We start from the raw sequence: 23,055 nt of genomic DNA on the forward strand, positions 1-23,055 counted from the left end.
CTGAGGGCGCACTCAATCCCTCTGTCCATGTCACCGACAAAGATGTTGAACAAGACAGGTCCCAACACTGATCCCTGAGGGACACCACTCGTTACAGGTTTCCAACTGGACATCAAGCCATTTACCACAACTTTTCACGTGCCAGTTCTTTATCCACTGGCCGTGGGTAAAACACACTCTCTATGTGTGGCAACATGCTGATCCCCAGCAAAAGAAGCAGGCTGGTTTCAAGGGTATCCAAATGATATTCAAAACCTTTAGAATTCTCAAATGCTGATGCTGTAAATAGCCTGGTGGGGGAGCAGAGGGTGTGAGGGAATGTTTCTTCATAGGTTGACCCCCCGAGGGAAGAAAAAAAAAAAGTGTAATTGTTAAAAATTCCCATTACATGCCTCCCATAGCATAGAGGTGACGGCCACCCTGAGAATGCATACCAGACCAATTTCATGATCAATGATTCTGTTGTATAAAAAGTCATTACTATAAAGTACAGAGAAACAAGAACCTTAGACTAGGCCCCAAATCTGATTAATTCTCAAACAGCAAATACTGGCTGCAAGTAAGGTGTGATATGGTGAAACTCTGAGACCAAGCTCAACCACTCTGAGAGCAAATAAATCAACATTGTGAGGAGTGACTATTAATCTGAAACAGTGAATGCTTATCACAGATAGGTTTTGACACACTCTGGTTTAAGCCCAGACAGTAACTCAGAACCATGCAGCTGCTCGCTCATTTCCCCCCTTCTTCCCCTGCCCCTGCTGCCGGAGGGATGGGAAGGAGAATCAAAGGAATGTAAATTCCACGGGTTGAGATAAGTACTCATGTACCAAATTGTTCCGCTGACAGGCAGGGTACACAACAAAACAACCACACACTAGCTGTATAATATGCAGAGTTTATTAAACAAGCACACTAAAGCCAATAAGCACACTAAAGCAAACAAGCACACTAACATGAATCAGGTATGTATCTCTCTCTATATAGCAAATAGGTACAATAAAGCAAATTAGATATATATGCATAAGTACAGAGGAAAATTAGCAATGGATCAAGTCATTACTGCATAGAGAGAACAGAGATTAAGAAGAAATACATCACCAGTTACCACTGAATCATCATCCAGGCCCACACTTCAAGCTGGGAAGCCCCGTTGCAGCCGATGCCTGGAGTCTCAGGTAATTGGGAAAATTCCTACGCCGTGTGTCCACCCATAGGTGAGGCTTCTCTCATGGCCACAAGAGGGTCCTGATTTTACACCCTTAGAAAAACAACCGTCTTTCTTTATGCCAGATCTCTAATTGTTTACTTGTGGGGCCGTGCAGTTTCTCATGATCTCACTGTCATCCACGCCGAAAGCATTGGCCAGGCACCCTGGTGCGGCCAAGTATGAAGGTCATAGAACAGCTGCACACCTATGTGTTCCTGCATGTCTTTCTATATGGTTTGGAAATCTATTCCGGACTGCTGAGTTTTGTTTCTATTAAATGGCTTTAAATTCTTGCCAGGCTGGCTGGCACAAATTGGTGTCTATAGCAACTTTGACTGGTGCTAATTTTTCCTTCATTTGCTTTGACTTTTACTACTGGGCCATCGATCTGTCAGGCTCCAATTTGTCATGATCACCCAGGTGCTGTGCTGGAATCAGGTGGGCCCTGGCTTTCACACAGAGCTGTCACTTTGTGTCCCTAGTGTAAGAGCTGTTCTCACCTCCCCAGTGCTGTCCCTCAGCTCAGCCAGGAGGGTTGTGTCCATGTGTCTGGAGCTGCATCCATCCAACACACATAAGTATCCACAGAGCCATATGTGTGTATCTGTGACACCATGGGCATGCTTACTGGATTGAACATGCGTTGGTGCACTGTTGTGGTTGAAACCCAGCTGGTAACTCACCACAATGCAGCTGCTCTCTCACCCCCCACTTCCCCCCTCCCCAGGTGAGATGGGGAGGAGAATCAAAAGAATGTAAACCCCACAGGTTGAGATAAAAACAGTTAAATAACTAAAGTATAGTGATAATAGAAGGAATACCAACAAAAACAATAATAATAATATGTGGAGAATGACGACACGGACTCCAGTAGCTTTTTCATCCGAAGACCTTTATTACTCTAACAAAGCTGCTTTTATACTCTCAGTATATGTTCACGCGCTATCAGGTTACTTCTGATAGGGTACAGCCTTATGTTCACGCGCTTACTTCTAACTAACAATTGGTTACTGCTCTGTGGTCACACGCATGGCTGTTGCAACCCAGATACCGACTTTCTTGCTGACACTTCCCTTTTTTGAGGCCAACATGTCCAAACTTGTTTATCTAACTTCTTCAAAGGCACAGGGCCCCACCATCAAGGTTGAATACTACTTATTCTGTTATCGTCCAAGCCACAGGGCCCCATCATCAAGGTCGAATACTCCTATTCTGTTACCGTCCAAGTCAGAGTCTCCTACTTCAAAGCACTTTGCTTTGAAGACGACACTCCTCCAATGCCAGCGATACCCGCAATCGCACTAGTGGTCTGCCAGGTCTTTGGCCAGTGATTGGAGGAAATTATGGTTATGTCAGCACCAGTGTCTATTATTCCTTTGAGCATTAATTGTTGTGGTTTTGCTCCTTCATTTTTCATGCAACAAGTTAATGTGGGATGGTTATGTTGAATATGTTGTGTCCAATATATTTGCGGCATCCCGGTGGATCCGAAACCATGTTCCCCTCTATCCACTTGCCCCACACTTGGCACTGCCCCTTTAAAAGGAATGAGTTGTGCAATTCGGCTGCCTGCTGGGATATATACAGGAGGTGACGGAGTCCAGACCATAGCTTGGATCTGGCCTGTGAAGTCTGCATCAATTATACCAGGGAGTATGAAAAGCCCTTGAGACGTAGTACTCGATCGTCCCAACAATAAGGCACTTAAGTCTTCTCCTAGAGGGCCATATATTGAAAGAGGGATTTTGTGAACAGCATTGTCTTTTATGGTGATATCGGTGGCTGTGGTGACATCCACTCCGGCACTTCCGCGGGTTTGTGCTCGGAGGCTGGCCAAGCCCCTGGGCGTGGCTGGCTCTGGGGCAGTTGGATCGGGAGTTTTTGTGTCTGGGCGCACCCCCGTCTCGCGCTCCTTTTCCTGTTTCCTGATATTGGTTGACCATTAATATCGAACTGAGACTGGCACTGGTTGGCATAGTGCCTGCCTTTTCTGCATCAGGGGCATATGGCTGGCTGTTGTGGCTTCAACTCTGGTTTTTTCAGACACTCCTTTTTAAAATGCCCTAAGGAGCCGCACCGAAAACACGTGCGATTATTTTTTGTAATGATGGCAGCCATCGCATCTGCAAAAGATTCATTATTATAAGTAACAGTTCCCACTCTATTACAGGTGTCTATCATGTCAATAATAGTGGGGTTACGTACTCTTCTCAACAATTGTTTACAGTCCTCATTAGCATTTTCAATGGCCAATTTTAATAGAAGAGCCTCTTTAGCTTCTGTATTCTCTATTTGTTTTTGTATAGCGTCTTGTAATCGATCGACAAATTGCATATAAGGCTCCGTAGCTCTCTGTTTTATGCTAGTAAAAGACTTCACTGCTTTGCCAGTATCAGGTACCTTAAGCATTGCTTCATATGCAAGGTCCGCTGACTGCCGTAAAATTTCAGGTATTAATCGAGCCTGTAATTGCAGGGTTGCTACAGGTGGCTCTCCCATAAGTTGTGGTATGCCTGCTCCCAACAGCGGGTCCCCTGGTTGTCAGCCAAGATTTTGTACAGCCGCATGATCACAGAGCGCTCGCCAATGTAACAACCACAATAACTTTTGCGTAGGCGTAAAAATCAAATCCGCTAAAGCCTTTGAATCAAATGGGGTCATTAAATGTCCTTTCATCACATTCTGTAACAAACTTTGTGCAAAAGGGGAGGTAAGCCCGTGCTGCATGGTCTTTCTCAATTCCTTAACCAGATCCCACTGTAATGGCTGCCAATCATTAGGCCCTTGATTATGAATGATAACAGGGCAGGCGAGTGCCTGTACTACTATTGGTTCCCCTTCTTTTGTCGCTTGCTGTTGGATCTTATGCCAATGATGTTCAGGATCATAACCGGAGTTAAGTAATTCCTCCTGTTCAAAAGAACCTCGCGAAATTCCCAAGGATTGAGTATTCTCAGGGGAACAAGGCAAGGTGGATGGCCCTGGCAAGTCAAGCAGAGGGGCTGTGGAAGGTGTCTGTTGTGGCGGAGCACTTACTGAATTCAAATCAGTCTCCGCCGGCTCAGCAGCTGATAAAGCTTCCGTCGCAGCTGCATGGGCTGCACGATCTGCTTTAAGTTGTTTTAAAGAGTCTAATACCAGCCGCCATGTAGTCAATAGTCGAGTGGCAGCATTATCGCCTTTTGTGGCAACGTCCCACAGTACTTTCCCCGCTCGCGACCACGTCTCTACATGAAAAGCAGTTTGTGCATCCACTGCTATGCCTTTCTCTTTAAGCCAAACAAGCAACAAACGAAGGGTGTGTTCGTCGTAGGATATACCTTGCTTTTCTAAGATCTTTTTAAATATGCAGATGATGGATTTTTCTTCATTCGACATGTTTGCCCCCATGTCGCGTCCCCACCTCTCACCTTTTCCTGGTGATTGTCACGGGCCTGGAATTGCAGCTCTCTGGTTCTGCTGCTCCCATCTCTAGATAGGCTGGAGGTCTCCACTGGTCGCTCTAATAGCCACGTTCAGGTCCCTGTTCGGGTGCCATTTGTGGAGAATGACGACACGGACTCCGGTAGCTTTTTCATCCGAAGACCTTTATTACTCTAACAAAGCTGCTTTTATACTCTCAGTATATGTTCACGCGCTATCAGGTTACTTCTGATAGGGTACAGCCTTATGTTCACGCGCTTACTTCTAACTAACAATTGGTTACTGCTCTGTGGTCACACGCACGGCTGTTGCAACCCAGATACCGACTTCCTTGCTGACACTTCCCTTTTTTGAGGCCAACATGTCCAAACTTGTTTATCTAACTTCTTCAAAGGCACAGGGCCCCACCATCAAGGTTGAATACTACTTATTCTGTTATCGTCCAAGCCACAGGGCCCCATCATCAAGGTCGAATACTCCTATTCTGTTACCGTCCAAGTCAGAGTCTCCTACTACAATAATATGAAAAAACAAGAGAAGAAACAAAAGCTCAGAAAACAAGTGATGCACAATCCAATTGCACACCACTCGCCGACCAACACCCAGCCCGACCAGAGGGGCGATCTGCCCTTCTGGGTAACTCCCTCCAGTTTCTATACCAAGCATGACACTCTGTGGTATGGAATACCGCTTTGGCTAGTTTGGGTCAGGTGTCCTGTCTCTGCTCCCTCCTGGCTTCTTGTGCCCCTCCTCACTGGAAGAGCATGAAAGACTGAAAAGTCCTTGATAACGGTAAGTGCTACTCAGGAACAACTAAACCATCAGTGTGTTATCAGCATTATTCCCAGACTAAAGCAAAAACACAGCACTGCACCAGCTACTAGGAAGAAAAATAACTGATACAGATGAACGCAGGACAGGATCCAACCCTTACTCCGTACCATTTATGTCATACTCAGGTCGCACATTTTCCAATACGCCATCAGTTCATTTGTCTATTGAGATTGTTGTGGTTTGAGCCCAGCCAATAACTCGGAACCATGCAGCCGCTCGCTCACTCCCCCCACCTTCTTCCTCCCCCTGCTCCCAGAGGGATAGGGAGGAGAATCGGAAGAATGAAACTCCCATGGGTTGAGATAAGAGCAGTCCAGTAACTAAGCCTAAGGTATAATACAAAACCGATACTACTACTACTACTACTACTAATAATGATAAGGGAAATAACAAGGGGAGAGGATACAATTGCTCACCACCTGCCGTCCGATACCCAGCCTGACCCGAGCAGTGATCTGGGCCTTCCAGATAAATCCCCCCAATTTATATAGTGGGCATGACATGCCATGGTATGGAATACCCCTTTGGCTAGTTTGGGTCAGGTGTCCTGTCTCTGCTTCCTCCCGGATTCCCCTCCTCCCTGGCAGAGCACGAGACCGAAAAAGCCCTTGGTCGGAGTAAACATTACTTAGCAATAACTAAAAACATCAGTGTTATCAGCACTGTTCCCAGGCTGAGAGTTAAAAAACACAGCACTGCACCAGCTACTAAGCAGGAGAAAAATGACTTCTATAGCTGAACCCAGGACAGTATCCACCCCTTATTCCATACCATTCATGTCATGCTCAGATCCCACATCTCTCAACACACCATCGTCCCCGTCCTATATATACACATATATATGCACCCACACCCACACACAAAAAGAAAGATATCGTTCCCTACTCCATGGACCAACCCCTATAAAATTGCTGAATTCATCCAGTCCATGATGTCATGCTCCATCTCTTGTAATAGCCTTTCAGAGCAGGAGGGATGGTGTGTAGTGTTGTATCGTTGCCTGCTGATGACAGCGTTGAACTCATCTGGTCACTGCTGAGCTTGTCTGGTTTCCTCAAAATTCATTCTTTGTTGGGGTGATGATCGGAGGGAAGTCAGGGTCAGCTGCGGGTGACCTGAAGATATCTAGCTGGCGGGCTATAGAAGTGTTATAGAGCAGGCAACAGCATACAACTGAGTTCATTGGCTGTTTTCCCCCAAGCACATTTTTCACATCTGGCCCGGCCCGGACTGGTCCAAGGGCTACTGCATGAACTATTTCTCATTTAATTTGTTCAAAGGCTTGTTGGTGCTCAGGGCCCCATTTGAGATCATTCTTCTTCCGGGTCACGTGGTAGAGAGGGCTTACAATCAGACTGTAATTTGGGATGTGCATTCTCCAGAACCCCACAACACCTAAGAAAGCTTGTGTTTCTTTCTTGTTAGTTGGTGGAGACATTGCTGTTATCTTGTTGATCACGTCTGTGGGGATCTGGCGGCATCCATCTTCCCATTTTATTCCCAAAAATTGAATCTCCTGTGCAGGTCCCTTGACCTTATTCCGTTTTATGGCAAAACCGGCCTTCAGCAGGATTTGGATTATCTTCCTCCCTTTCTCAAAAACTTCTTCCTCTCTATCACCCCACACGATAATGTCATCAATGTATTGCAGGTGTTCTGGAGCTTGTCCCTGTTCCAGTGCAGTCTGGATCAATCCATGGCAGATGGTAGGGCTGTGTTTCCACCCCTGGGGCAGTCGGTTCCAAGTGTACTGGATGCCCCTCCAAGTAAAAGTGAACTCTGGCCTGCACTCTGCGGCCAAAGGGATTGAGAAAAATGCATTGGCAATATCACTTGTGGCATCCCACTTGGCTGCCTTTGACTCCAGTTCATATTGAAGTTCTAGCTTGTCCGGTACGGCAGCAGTCAATGGTGGTGTGACTTCATTCAGGCCATGATAGTCTACTGTTAGTCTCAACTCTCTGTTAGACTTTTTCACTGGCCATATGGGGCTATTAAAGGGTGAGCGAGTCCTGCTGATCACTCCTTGGTTCTCCAGTCTACGGATGAGCTTATGGATGGGAATCAGGGAGTCTCGGTTGGTGCGATCTTTCTGCCAGTACACTGTTGTGGTCGCAATTGGCACTTGTTTTTCTTTGACCTTCAGCAACCCCACAACAGAAGGATCCTCTGAGAGACTGGGCAAGGTGGACAGCTGCTTAATTTCCTCTGTCTCCAAGGCAGCGATACCAAAAGCCCATCTATACCCTTTTGGGTCTTTGAAGTACCCTCTCCTGAGATAATCTATGCCAAGGATACATGGAGCCTCTGGACCAGTCACAATGGTGTGCTTTTGCCAGTCAGGCTGATTTCAGCCTCCAGTACAGTCAACTCTTGGGATCCTCCTGTCACTCCAGAAATACAAATGGGTTCCACCCCTTGATAGTTCCAGGGTGCACTGTGCACCAGTATCTACTAGAGCCTTATACGTCTGTGGGACTGATGTGCCAGGCCATCTGATCCACACAGTCCAGTAAACCTGATTATCCCTCTCCTCCACCTGGCTGGAGGCAGGGCCCCTCTAATAGTGATCACAAGATTGTCCTCTTATGTCTTGTAGAAAGGGATTAGTATTCCTTATCACAGGAGCTGGAGTAAAATCAGCTCTTCCACTCCATCTGGGAAACTGCTAACAGAGACTGGAGCAGCAGCTTTCATGGGAGGATCATCCTTGACCATTGTTCTCCTCTTCAGTTGACGCACCCGTTGCTCCAGAATTGAGGTAGGTTTTCCATCCCACTTTCTCATGTCTTCTCCGTGATCCTGCAGGTAAAACCATAGGGTGGCCCGTTGCGGGATAATTACTGAATATGATTTAGAAATTAAACTTATATTTAAAAATGTAGCATTGCTCACACATAAAGGAAAAAAGGACTTTCAGGATAAGATGCAGCTGCACGTGGTATGCCAGGAATTCACTCCACAGCGGTTCCCGTGGCAACATTGCTTGATGGAGGATGGAGCAGAGTGGAGATTCTGCGGCCAAACTCTGTCCCAACACCAGCAGAGATGGGAACTAGGTGGTACTTAAAACTGATAAGCTGCATACTTGCTGCCCTGAGCCAACGGTCTGTCATCTTTTGACAAAATGCTGTCCTTTGTGTGAACTTTGCTTCATTATAATGCATTTTAATACGAAAACACACCTCCACCTCCAATGCTACCCGCCTCCAAAGTGAGACCACCCCTCTTTGAGCATGCTCTTTGAATTTTTTGTGGCATATACCTTTAAAAGCGAAGCAAGGAAAGTTTACACCAATAACAATAAAGGTATGTATGACTAGAGTCACTCAAGCTCCACCTTGAAAGTGAAAAATAGTATAAAAATGACCCAAAAAGTGGGGGGCTTTAGGGAAGACATCATCGTGGACGAGCCGAGGAAAACCCCATCAGCTGACTACTCTCGACTCCTGGGACCGGTCGATGGGCTGGACCTTTCTTCCCCCCCATAGGGACGCCTTTGGGTAAGACTTGCACTGTATCCAGTGCTTCCCCGGGAAAATTAGGAATCTCTATATAGAGTTACTTTTTACTTTTATACTTTAAAGCCAGGCTGTATTATTCATAACTTTGTCGCGCGGTTGTATACCTTATTATTTGCACGTGCTTTTGCAGACAGTGCATTTATCACCGGCAATCCACAAGAACTTGTATTTGTTGCTTTAATAAACTGCACTGTTTAAGTAGCTAATCGTAAATCTCTCACTGAACGCGACCAGCTCCCTCAGTGTGGCCGTGCTAGTTCGTGAGCACGATTAGACTAAAGGTGCAGTGCACTATTAGTGCATCCGGAATCGTGATTATTCAATATATTGAATGCGTCCGGACTGATAGTGGCAAATTGGGCATCACTCAGAATCTAAGCCTAGCCGCACCCAGCCCCTCTAATATCTGAGGACCAGCTGGAAAGCAAGGGGGTTTATTTTCTGCCAAATTATTTTACCCTTTCACGCAACACCCATGGCGTGTACCTCCTTTATTTTCTTTCTCGAGCAGTAGGGCACCTTCTGTTAATAGCTGAGACATGGGTTAGTACACGTGGGGAGCTGGATAGATCGGATAAATCGTCTCTCAATTGTTTGAACTCCTGGGACAGTTTTTCCACAGCTGAAATGATGGAAGGGGTGAGATTGTCTTCGAACTCTCGGAGTTGACGAATCAGGCAATCCACTGTTGGTGGTGCTTCCTCATTGCAGGTCATTGATGCCAATGTGTGGGCATATGATGATGGCGCACTCCGTGTAAGTTTCCGCCACATGGGTCGTGTACGTTCGACTTCATCTGGATCTACGGATGTGTTCCTGGCATCCGGCCTACGATAGATCATCTCTAGAATGGCTGATTCCCTCAGGGACTGGATGCCTTTCTCTATCGTGGTCCAGTTGGCTGAGCGACTCATAATATCGTCCTTGTAAGGAAAACTTTCCTTCACAGCTGCCAAGAGCCACCTCCAAAGGCTGAGGGCTCGCTTCTCTCTTGCAATTGCTTTGTCAATTCCTCCTTCCCTAGCAAGTGATCCCAGCTGCTTGTCTTTCCTGCCTTCTAGTTTCTGATCGTCGGCCCCACTGTCCCAGCATCGGAGCAACCAGGTGACAATGTGCTCCCCTGGAAGACAGCTGAAATCTTTTCGCATATTCCGCAGCTCGGTTGAGGTCCGGGGTCGAGAAGTGACCTCTTCTTCTTCTTCCTCTTCCTCTCACCCATGTAGTAGTAGCTCTTGTTCAGATCCTGTCCCCTGTAGTAATTGCATTGGGACTTCATCTTTCTTCACTGCAGGGGTTGCTCTTTGTGCCTCTCGTCTGCTTTTGCTTACAGGGGCAACCGACATTGTCACAAATTGGCCATTTGGTTTAGCTGCAGTGTCTATCACTGTGGTTGGAGTGGCTGCAGTGTCTGCCACTAGGGTTGGAGTGGCTGCAGTGTCTGTTGTCAGGTTTGGTGCAGCTGTTGTGATTAGGGGTTGAGTAACACCAACAGCTGTATTGTCTGTTGCTGTTGGGGTTTGAGTAGCTGCTGTGCTTGTCACTGGGGTTGGTGTAGCTGCGGTGCTTGGAGTTGGAGTAGCTCCATTGTCTGTTGCTTTGCCATCAGATCCAGAGACATTTTCTTCCCTTTGAAGGTTAGTGTTGAGCAGGGCTCTGCAGGCATAGGCCAAGCCCCAGCATGTTGCAGTGAGTTGTCCCTCTCTGGTATAAACAGAAGGACAGCACACCTCATTTAAGTGTTTTACCAGTTTTTCCGGATGTTGCACTTGTTCAGGGGTGAAGTTCCAAAGCACTGGAGGGGCCCACTGGCCTAGATACTTGCCCATACTGTCCCACACACCCTGCCACTCATGACTGTCCAGCCTCGGGGAAAATCTCTTGGTGGTCCTCCTATATCATCATCTAACCCTAGACCAGACTTGAACCTGAAACTGCTTAACTTTCAAGATCAGATGAAATAGGGTGTTCCCAGGGCGGGATGGCCGTGGGTAAAACACACTCCGTATGTGTGCCAACATGCTGATCCCCAGCACAATCAGCAGGCTGGTCTCAAGGGTATTCAAAGGCCATCCAAAACCTTCAGAACTCTCAAATGCTGCTGTAAATAGCCTGGTGGGGGAGCGGGAGGTATAAGGGAATGCCTCCTTCATAGGTTGACCCCCCTGGGAGAAAAAAAAAGATATGTAATTGCTAAAATATTTCATTATATATCTCCCAATGTATAGAGGTGATGACCACTCTGGGAAGGCAAGCCAGACCAGCTTCATCATCAACGATTTTATTGTGTTACAAGTCATTATCATGAAGTACAGTGAAACAAGAACCTTAGCCCAGGCCCCCCAGCCGATAAACATGAAAACAGCAAATACTGGATGTAAGTAAGGTATGACATGCTGAAACTCTGAGATCAAGCGCAATGACTCTGAAAGCAAATAAATCAACATTTTGACAAGTAGTAACAATGAATGCTTATCACAAATATGATTAGACACACTCTGGTCAGATCTGTCGTGATCTCAACCCTTCGAGCCCCATGTTGGGCGCCACAAAGAACTCCAGTGTTCTTGTTTGGGATTGGAAATTTTTACATGACTTGTGTTCTGGGTTCAGCAGTAGCAGTCATTTTTCTCCTTCTTAGTAGCTGGTGCAATGTTGCATTTTCGACTTTAGTCTGGGAACAGTGATGATAACACCGATGTTTTTAGTTCTTACTAAGTGATGTTTACTCCAATCAAGGATTTTCTCAGTCTCATGCTTTGCCAGGGAGGAGGGGAAGCCGGGAGGAAGCAGAGACAGGACACCTGACCCAAACTAGCCAAAGGGGTATTCCATACCACAGCACGTCATGCCCAGTACAGAAACTTCGGGGAGTTACCCGGAAGGCCCAGATCGCTGCTCGGGTCGGGCTGGGTATCGGTCGGCGGGTGGTGAGCAATTGTATCCTCTCCCCTTGTTATTTCCCTTATCATTATTATTATTTGTGGTAGCAGTAGTGGTTTTATATTATACCTTAGTTGCTGGACTGTTCTTATTTCAACCCGTGGGAGTTAAATTCTTCCGATTCTCATCCCCATCCCTCCGGGAGCGGAGGGAGGAAGAAGAGGGGAAGTGAGCGAGTGGCTGCGTGGTTCTGAGTTACCGGCTGGGCTTAAACCACGACATCTTGGAGCATGGAATGAAAAATAAGGAACCTCTTTACTTCTGTTGTTTGTTTCCCTCTTACTTTCCTTCCCCAACACATCCTTCTTCCATCTAAACAATAACACTGATATTTGTCACATGCAAAAATTTAAGCCAGTTATGTCAGTGGGCAGAAGAAACAAAGCACCGTACTCTATGGTAGTGACTTAATACATTATTTCATTTTCCTGACCTTGGAGTAGACAGAGGATTAATGTTTTACATATTTTCCTAATGTGCAACCCTTTTCAGTTAGCAAAACTTCATGCAGAGCGATGTACCAAATAAGTTGCTGCTAGTGAGTTTTCTGGACAGTAAGAGCAGGATTCATCTCAGCTGACTGCAACCATCTAAGTACCTACTGTAAGGAAACCCTCTGAGCTCCATCTATAGGTAGTGAAGAAAGATTTCCAGAGCATCATCCATCCTGAGGAGATGTCAAAGCTAGATAATATGAAATCCCTCTGTAGGCTCTTCCTTTGCCTGGAGAGGGAGGCTAGTTGGCTAGGTTAGGCAAGAACACTGAGCTTTAAACTGATTGAAACTTGGATGAAGACCCCATTTCCAGTGATTTTTGGAAGACAGGGCACAATACCCCAGAAGGGCAGAAATTACTTGCCAAATCTGTCAGCAATTGAATGATCCCTACAGCTGAATTAAAAACTGTGGGGTTAGCTGTTTAGGATTTCAAAAGATGAAGTGTAAAGACATGAATGTCTTTACATCTCAGTTCACAAAAAAAACCCTCAATATCCTGCTCTACTGATATTCAATGTGTTTTGGTTTGGGCTTTTTTTTTTTCCTCTGCTTTTTTTTGTTCTTTTTTCTTTTTTTGACAGCATTGAGAAGTTCTGTGCTGAAGGGAATCCTCTTTTGGGTGTACTTGGCCAGTCTAGACATCTGAGAACAGTAGTCCATGTACTGGATAAAATTTTACCTTTATTTTACTCTTGCCCGTATTACGTACTGAAGAATGAACAATAAGCATTATATGTTCCTAATATGTTTATTGATAAAGAAAAATGAAAGTTAACTGTTAAATTTATTAGGCTTCATTCTGGGTTTTGCATCCAGTGAGAATGTGTGTCCTACTGACATGACATGTACAATCCTTGCTGCTGCTGTGCCACAGAAGTGGTCTTCAGACAGCTGTATTTACAAGTAGCTCTTGTGTTTAGATGAGTGAGAAAGACAAGCAGCCAATGCTACTGTCCCTATTGTAAGCTGAGCAACATATGCCAATCTTCTCAAGTGCTGGACCTCAGCTGTCTGTCCTGGTCAGTTAATAATGTGGTCCCTGAGGTGCTTTTGGCTTGGACCACCTGACAGTCTCCCAAACAATTCCTGGGCTAGATTTGGGTGCTGATGTGGATCAAGAACTGTATTCAGTCCTGATAAGCTGCCTTGAATTACAGTCTGCCATGAACTGCTCATACTGTGCCTATGATACAGTTAAAATGGAGCAATTATATCTGCAGCATGGTTGTGACTCAAAGTCCTTGTATACGGGTGTCACCAGTGCTGTTGAGCTGTTTTTAAATTCTCTAGAAGCATGCTTTCTGTAGATTATGGAGTAGGAGAAATTTTAGAATTAGTTTAATATGTTGACATCCTTAGGGTTTTATCTTAAGTCCAACTGTTCCTTCATCTGGATAGTGGAGTCCTTCAAGGCATGACTCAGCAGGTTACCCATAAAGTAACAGCACTTGCCAGGAGCGAGCTATGGAGAAAATGTTAAGCGGCTCAGTAGTATGATACAGGTAAGGAGGCTATTAACACAAAAAAAAGGGGGGTGCAGGGGTGTGTGTGTGGGGGTGTGTGGGGGGGGGGGTGTGTGGGGGTGTGTGTAAAAACAGGTAGGCTTTTTTGACTGAATTAGTATTTAAGGTTAGAAAGGATACTGAATCTGGCAGTTCTGCAGCCACTGAGTACCCTGCATCAAACACGAATAGTTGTGTTTGGTTTCCTGAAATACTTCTGCTTAAACTTGACCAAATCTGGCAACGCGTGTGACATGACATCACAACAACATGTGCCTTCCAGACTTCTTGGAAAATGCATTTTCTAATACCAGGTCCAAATTGCCTAAAAAGGGAATGCAATATGTAGCAGTACTTTTTTTCTGTGTGTTAGTCAAGGAATGCAGCAGATGGATTAATGTTTGAAAGCTTTGCTTTTGACCATTAATTTATGGCTGTGGTATGAAAAAATGTTCCTGTGTATTGTGGTTTAAGCCCAGTCGGTAACTCAGAATCATGCAGCTGCTCGCTCACTCCTCCCATTTCTTCCCCACCCCCCCCGCCCACTCTGGGACGGATGGGGAGGAGATTTGAAAGAATGCAACTCCCACAAGTTGAGATAAGAACAGTCCAGTAACTAAGGTATAATACAAAACCACTATGGCTACCACCAATAATAATAATCATAAGGGAAATAACAAGGGGAGAGAATATAAAACTAAAAGGGGAAAAGGAAAACAATAAACCCAAGTGATGCACAATACAATTGCTCACCACCCGCCGACTGATACCCAGCCTGACCCGAGCAGCAATCTGGGCCTTCCGGATAACTCCCCCCAGTTTCTATACTGGGCATGACGTGCTGTGGTATGGAATACCCCTTTGGCCAGTTTGGGTCAGGTGTCCTGTCTCTGCTTCCTCCTGGCTTCCCGTGCCCCTCCTCAAAGGCAGAGCATGAGACTGAAAAGCCCTTGATTGGGGTAAGCACTTAACAACAACTAAACCATCGGTGTGTTATCAACATTGTTCTCAGGCTAAAGTCGAAAACACAGAACTGCACCAGCTACTAGGAAGGAGAAAAATGACTGCTACTGCTGAACCCAGGACAGTATGGACCCCTTATTCCATACCATTCATGTCATGCTCAGATCTCACATTTTTCAATATACCATCGCTTCTTGTCTCATATATATATATATACACCCCTACACACAAAGAGAGATATTCCTTAGTCCATGGACCATGCCTACAGAGTTTGCAGAATTCATTCAGTCCATGATGTCAGGCTCCATCTGTTGCAACAGTCTTTCAGGGCAGGAGAGATGGCGTGTAGTGATGGATGGTTGCCTGCTGATGACACTGCCGAACATGTCTGGTCACTGCTGAGCTTGTCAAGTTTCATCAAAGTTCATTCTTTGTTGGGGTGATGATCGAAGGGAAGTCAGGGTCAGTTGCTGGTGACCTGAGGACAGTCCTGCTGCTGCTGCCGGCTTTTCCCATGATTTTATTCTCTGCAGATGATCATGACAGCACATATCTTCTTTTCAAAGCCCAGAGTGGGGGAGATGGGCATCTAGCTGATGGGCTATAAAAGTGTTATATAGCAGGCAACAGCATAAAATTGAGTTCATTGGCTGTTTTCCCCCAAAATTAAATCCCCTTGAGATATACACCGGACTTTCCCATCTTTCCACATTACCAAAGAAGTATATCCAGGTCCTTGAGCGAAAGCAATCCCACGAGTGGGTTTGCCTTTACCTGAAGCAGGAATAACCCAGACTGTCTTCCCCAACAAATTCTTCATGTGCACCACAGGAACTTTATCCCCCTCTACAGTAAGTAAAAGTTCTGATTGGGCGAGGACAGTCCTGTTGGCAGATCCCCTAGTGTTGACCAACCAGGTGGCTTTTGGTAAATGTGTATCCCAGTGTTTGAAAGTCCCACCACCCATTGCTCTCAGGGTAGTTTTTAACAGCCCATTGTACCGTTCGGTTTTCCCAGAGGCTGGTGCATGGTAGGGGATGTGATACACCCACATGATGCCTTGCTCTTTGGCCCAAGTATCCATAAGCTTGTTCCAGAAATGAGTCCCATTGTCTGACACTTCTCTCTGGGGTACCGCGTTGCCACAAGACTTGTTTCTCAAGGCCCAGGATAGTCTTTCGGGCAGAGGCATGGGGCACAGCATATGTTTCCACCATCTGGTGGTTGCTTCCACCATGGTAAGCACATAGCGCTTGCCTTGGAAGGTCGGTGGGATTGGGATATAGTCAATCTGCCAGACCTCCCCATATTTGTAATTCAGCCATCGTCCTCCATACCAGAGAGGCTTTAACCGCTTGGCTTGCTTAATTGCAGCACATGTTTCACATTCGTGAATAACCTGGGCAATAGTGTCCATTGTTAAGTCCACCCCTCAATCATGAGCCCATCTATATGTTGCATCTCTGCCTTGACGGCCTGAGGTGTCATGGGACCACCGGGCTAAAAAGAATTCACCCTTATGTTGCCAATCCAAGTCCATCTGAGCCACTTTAATCTTAGCAGCTTGATCCACTTGCTGGTTGTCCTGATGTTCCTCAGTGGCCTGACTCTTGGGTACATGAGCATCTACGCGGTGTACCTTCACCACCAGGTTCTGCACCCGAGCAGCGATATCTTGCCACAATGCAGCAGCCCAGATGGGTTTACTTCTGCGTTGCCAGTTGCTCTGCTTCCATTGCTGCAACCACCCCCACAGGGCATTTGCCACCATCCATGAGTCAGTATAGAGATAAAGTGCTGGCCATTTTTCTCATTCAGCAATGTCCAAGGCCAGCTGGATGGCTTTCACCTCTGCAAACTGACTCAATTCACCCTCTCCTTCAGGAGCTTCTGCAGCTTGTCACAGGGGATTCCATACAGCTGCCTTCCATCTCCAATGCTTTCCCACAATACAGCAGGACCCATCAGTAAACAAGGCATATTGCTTTTCACTCTCTGACAGTTCATTATATGGTGGGGCCTCTTCAGCACGCGTCACCTCCTCTTCTGGTGACATCCGAAAATCTTTGCCCTCTGGCCAGTCCATGATGACTTCTAGAATTCCTGGACGACTGGGATTTCCTATTCGAGCTCGTTGTGTAATTAGTGCGGCCCACTTACTCCATGTAGCATCAGTTGCATGATGTGTAGAGGAGACCCTGCCTTTGAACATCCAGCCCAGCACAGGCAACCGGGGTGCCAGGAGGAGCTGCGCTTCAGTTCCGATCACTTCTGAGGCAGCTCGAACCCCTTCATAGGCTGCCAGTATCTCTTTTTCAGTGGGAGTGTAGCTGGCCTCGGATCCTTTATATCCCCGACTCCAAAAGCCAAGGGGTCGACCTCGAGTCTCCCCTGGAGCTTTCTGCCAGAGGCTCCAGGTAGGACCATTCTCCCCAGCTGCAGTATAGAGCACATTTTTCACATCTGGCCCGGCCCGGACTGGTCCAAGGGCTACTGCATGAACTATTTCTCGTTTAATTTGTTCAAAGGCTTGTTGTTGCTCAGGGCCCCATTTGAAATCATTCTTCTTCCGGGTCACGTGGTAGAGAGGGCTTACAATCAGACTGTAATTTGGGATGTGCATTCTCCAGAACCCCACAACACCTAAGAAAGCTTGTGTTTCTTTCTTGTTAGTTGGTGGAGACATTGCTGTTATCTTGTTGATCACGTCTGTGGGGATCTGGCGGCATCCATCTTCCCATTTTATTCCCAAAAATTGAATCTCCTGTGCAGGTCCCTTGACCTTATTCCGTTTTATGGCAAAACCGGCCTTCAGCAGGATTTGGATTATCTTCCTCCCTTTCTCAAAAACTTCTTCCGCTGTATCACCCCACACGATGATGTCATCAATGTATTGCAGGTGTTCTGGAGCAGTGCAGTCTGGATCAATCCATGGCAGATGGTAGGGCTGTGTTTCCACCCCTGGGGCAGTCGGTTCCAAAGGTACTGGACGCCCCTCCAAGTGAAAGCAAACTGTGGCCTGCATTCTGCTGCCAAAGGGATTGAGAAAAATGCATTGGCAATGTCAATTGTGGCATACCACTTGGCTGCCTTTGACTCCAGTTCATATTGAAGTTCTACCATGTCCGGTACGGCAGCACTCAATGGTGGTGTGACTTCGTTCAGGCCACGATAGTCTACTGTTAATCTCCACTCTCCATTAGACTTTTGCACTGGCCATATGGGGCTATTAAAGGGTGAGCGGGTCCTGCTGATCACTCCTTGGCTCTCCAGTCTGCGGATCAGCTTATGGATGGGAATCAAGGAGTCTCGGTTGGTGCGATATTGCCGCCGGTGCACTGTTGTGGTCGCAATTGGCACTTGTTGTTCTTCGACCTTCAGCAACCCCACAACAGAAGGATCCTCCGAGAGACCGGGTAAGGTGGACAGCTGCTTAATTTCCTCTGTCTCCAAGGCAGTGATACCAAAAGCCCATCTATACCCTTTTGGGTCTTTGAAATACCCTCTCCTGAGATAGTCTATGCCAAGGATTCATGGAGCCCCTGGACCAGTTACAACGGGGTGCTTTCGCCACTTCCTCCCAGTCAGGCTGATTTCAGCTTCCAGCATAGTTAACGCTTGGGATCCTCCTGTCACTCCAGAAATATAAATGGGTTTCACCCCTTGATACCTTGATGGCATCAGAGTACACTGCGCACCGGTATCTACTAGAGCCTTATACTTCTGTGGGACTGATGTGCAAGGCCATCTGATCCACACAGTCCAGTAAACCCGATTATCCCTCTCCTCCACCTGGCTGGAGGCAGTGATCACAAAATTCTCCACTTCTGTCTTGTAGAAAGGGATTAGTATTCCTTATCACAGGAGCTGGAGTAAAATCAGCTCTTTCACTCCATCTGGGAAACTGCTCGCCAGAGACTGGAGCAGCAGCTTTCCTGGGAGGATCATCCTTGACCATTGTTCTCCTCTTCAGTTCACGCACCCATTGCTCCAGAGCTGAAGTAGGTTTTCCATCCCACTTTCTCATGTCTTCTCCATGATCCCGCAGCTAAAACCATAGGGTGGCCCGTGGCGTGTACCTCCTATATTTTCTTTCTCGAGCAGTAGGGCGCCTTCTGTTAATAGCTGAGACATGGGTTGGTACGCGTGGGGAGCTGGATAGATCGGATAAATCGTCTCTCAATTGTTTGAACTCCTGGGACAGTTTTTCCACAGCTGAAATGATGGAAGGGGTGAGATTGTCTTCAAACTCTCGGAGTTGACGAATCAGGCAATCCACTGTTGGTGATATTCCATCATTCCAGGTCATTGATGCCAATGTGTGGGCATATGATGATGGCGCACTCCGTGTAAGTTTCCGCCACATGGGTCGTGTACATTCGACTTCATCTGGATCTACGGATGTGTTCCTGGCATCCGGCCTATGATAGATCATCTCTAGAATGGCTGATTCCCTCAGGGACTGGATGCCTCTCTCTATCGTGGTCCAGTTGGCTGAGCGATTCGTAATATCGTCTTTGTAGGGAAACCTTTCCTTCACAGCTGCCAGGAGCCGCCTCCAAAGCCTGAGGGCTCGCTTCTCTCTTGCAATCGCTTTGTCAATTCCTCCTTCCTTAGCAAGTGATCCCAGCTGCTTGGCTTCCCTACCTTCTAGTTCGTGACCGTCGGCCCCATTGTCCCAGCATCGGAGCAACCAGGTGACAATGTGCTGCCCTGGAAGACGGGTGAAATCTTTTCGCATATTCCGCAGTTCGGTTGAGGTCCGGGGTCGAGAAGTGACCTCTTCTTCTTCTTCCTCTTCCTCTGACCCACGTAGTAGTAACTCTTGTTCAGATGCTGTTGCATGTAGTAATGGCATTGGGTCTTCATCTTTCTTCGCTTCGCGGGTTGCTCTTTGTGCCTCTCGTCTGCTTTTGCTTACAGGGGCAACAGACATTGTCACAAACTGGCCATCTGGTTTAGCTGCAGTGTTTGTCACTGTGGTTGGAGTGGCTGCAGTGTCTGCCACTAGGATTGGAGTGGTTGCAATGTCTATTGCTGGGGTTGGTGCAGCTGTTGTGCTTGGGAGTTGAGTAACACCAACAGCTGCATTGTCTGTTGCTGTCGGGGTTTGAATAGCTACTGTGCATGTCACTGGGGTTGGTGTAGCTGCGGTGCTTGGAGTAGCTATATTGTCTGTTGCTGTCGGGGTTTGAGTAGCTACTGTGCTTGTCACTGGGGTTGGTGTGGCTGCGGTGCTTGGAGTAGCTATATTGTCTGTTGCTATCGGGGTTTGAGTAGCTACTGTGCTTGTCACTGGGGTTGGTGTGGCTGCAGTGCTTGGAGTAGCCACATTGTCTGTTGCTGTCGGGGTTTGAGCAGCTGTTGTGCTTGTCACTGGGGTTGGTGTAACTGCTGTATTTGAAGTTGGAGTAGTTGCGTTGTCTGTTGGGGTCAGGGTTTGAGTAGCTGTTGTGCTTGTCACTGGGGTTGATGTAGCTGCTGTACTTGGAGTAGCTGTGTTGTCTGTTGTGGTCAGGGTCTGAGTAGCTGCTGTGCTTGTAGTTGGCATAGCTGCGTTGTCTGTTGCTTTGCCATCAGATCCAGAGACATTTTTTTCCCTTTGAAGGTGCTGCATAGTGTTGAGCAGGGCTCTGTAGGCATAGGCCAAGCCCCAGCACGTTGCCAAGATTTGTCCCTCTCTGGTATAACCAGGACGACAGCACACCTCGTTTAAGTGTTTTACTAGTTTTTCCGGATGTTGCACTTGTTCAGTGGTGAAGTTCCAAAGCACTGGAGGGGCCCACTGGCCTAGGTACTTGCCCATACTATCCCACACACCCTGCCACTCATAACTGTCCAGCCTCAGGGAAAATCTCCTGGTGGTCCTCCTATATCGTCGTCTAACCCTAGACCAGATTCGAACCTGATACTGCTGAATTTTTGAGATTAAACGAAATAGGATGTTCCTACGACGGGATGGCTGTGGGTAAAACACACTCCGTATGTGTGCCAACATGCTGATCCCCAGCACAATCAGCAGGCAGGTTTCAAGGGTACTCAAAGGCCATCTAAAACCTTCAGAACTCTCAACTGCTGTTGCAAATAGGCTGGTGGGGGAACGGGGGGTGAAAGAGAATGCTTCCTTCGTAAGTTTACCCCCCGAGGAGAAAAAAAAAGATATGCAATTGCTAAAATATTTCATTATATACCTCCCAATGTATAGTGGTGATGGCCACGCTGGAAGCACAAACCAGACCAGTTTCATGATCAATGAGTCTATTGTATTACAAGTCATTACCATGAAGTACAGTGAAACCTTAGCCCAGGCCCCCCAGCCGATAAACACTAAAACAGCAAATAGTGGCTGTAAGTAAGGTACAACATGCTGAAATTCTGAGATCAAGCGCAACAAGTCTGAGAGCCAAATAATCACCATTGTGACGAGTAGTAACAATGAATGCTTATCACAAATATGATTAAACACACTCTGGTCAGATCTGTCGTTATCTCAACCTTTCGTGCCCCACGTTGGGCGCCAAAAAGAACTGTCGTGGTTTGAGCCCAGCCGGTAACTCAGAACCACACAGCCGCTCGCTCACTCCCCCCCCCCTTCTTCCTCCCCCCGCTCCCGGAGGGATGGGGAGGAGAACGGGAAGAATGCAACTCCCACGGGTTGAGATAAGAGCAGTCCCGCAACTAAGGTATAACACAAAACCACTACTGCTACCACCAATGATAATAACGATTAGTGAAATAACAAGGGGAGAGGATACAATTGCTCACCACACGCCGACCGATACCCAGCCCGACCCGAGCAGTGATCTGGGCCTTCCGGGTAACTCCCCCCGGTTTATATACTGGCCATGACGTGCTGTGGTATGGAATACCCCTTTGGCTAGTTTGGGTCAGGTGTCCTGTCTCTGCTTCCTCCCGGCTTCCCCTCCTCCCTGGCAAAGCATGAGACTGAGAAAGTTCTTGGTTGGAACAAACATTACTTAGCAACAACTAAAAACATCGGTGTTATCAGCGTTGTTCCCAGGCTGAAAGTTAAAAAACACAGCACTGCACCAGCTACTAAGCAGGAGAAAAATGACTGCTATAGCTGAACCCAGGACACCAGTCCATGATGAATTCTAGAATTCCTGGATGACCAGGATTTCCTATTCGAGCTCGTTGTGTAATTATTGCAGCCCACTTACTCCATGTAGCATCGGTTGCATGATGTGTAGAGGAGACCCTGCCTTTGAACATCCAGCCCAGCACGGGCAACTGGGGTGCCAGGAGGAGCTGCGCTTCAGTGCCAATCACTTCTGAGGCAGCTCAAACCCCTTCATAGGCTGCCAGTATCTCTTTTTCAGTGGGATTATAGCTGGCCACAGATCCTTGGTATCCCTGACTCCAAAAGCCGAGGGGTCGACCTCGAATCTCCCCTGGAGCTTTCTGACAGAGGCTCCAGGTAGGACCATCCTCCACGGCTGTGGTGTAAAGCACATTTTTCACATCTTGCCCGTTCCAGAGAGTTCCAAGGGCTGCTGCATGACCTGTCTCTCGTTTAATTTTTTCAAAAGCCCTTGAGCAACAGCTCAGGGCCCCATTTGAAATCATTCTTCTTCCAGGTCACGTGACAGAGAGGGCTTACAATCAGACTGTAATTTGGGATGTGCATTCTCCAGAACCCCACAACACCTAAGAAAGCCTGTGTTTCTTTCTTATTAGTTGGTGGAGACATTGCTGTTATCTTGTTGATCACATCTGTGGGGATCTGGTGACATGCATCTTGCCAGTTTAATTCCCAGAAATTGAATCTCCTGTGCATGTCCCTTGACCTTACTCTGTTTTATGACAAATAGGCCTTCAGAAGTATTTAGATTATTTTCCTCCCTTCTCAAAAACTTCTGCTGCTGTATCACCCCACACGATAATGTCATCAATGTTTTGCAGGTGTTCTGGAGCTTGCCCCTGTTCCAGTGCAGTCTGGATCAATCCATGGCAGATGGTAGGGCTGTGTTTCCACCCCTGGGGCAGTCAGTTCCAAGTGTACTGGATGCCCCTCCAAGTAAAAGCGAACTCTGGCCCGCACTCTGCTGCCAAAGGGATTGAGAAAAATGCATTGGCAATATCACTTGTGGCATCCCACTTGGCTGCCTTTGACTCCAGTTCATACTGAAGTATGAACCAT

General features: G+C 47.0%; 1 long non-coding RNA gene across 1 annotated transcript; it reads right to left on the reverse strand.

Annotated features, from left to right (window-relative positions):
* Positions 1 to 442: 442 nt before the first annotated feature.
* On the reverse strand, positions 443 to 21,229 carry LOC115619165. The gene is made up of 2 exons (XR_003994940.1): positions 21,193 to 21,229; positions 443 to 505 (listed from the first exon to the last, which is right to left on the reverse strand). It is a non-coding gene; the product is annotated as an uncharacterized LOC115619165 (long non-coding RNA).
* Positions 21,230 to 23,055: the final 1,826 nt, after the last annotated feature.

Source organism: Strigops habroptila, chromosome W (assembly GCF_004027225.2).
Source record: "Strigops habroptila isolate Jane chromosome W, bStrHab1.2.pri, whole genome shotgun sequence".
NCBI lineage: Eukaryota > Metazoa > Chordata > Aves > Psittaciformes > Psittacidae > Strigops > Strigops habroptila.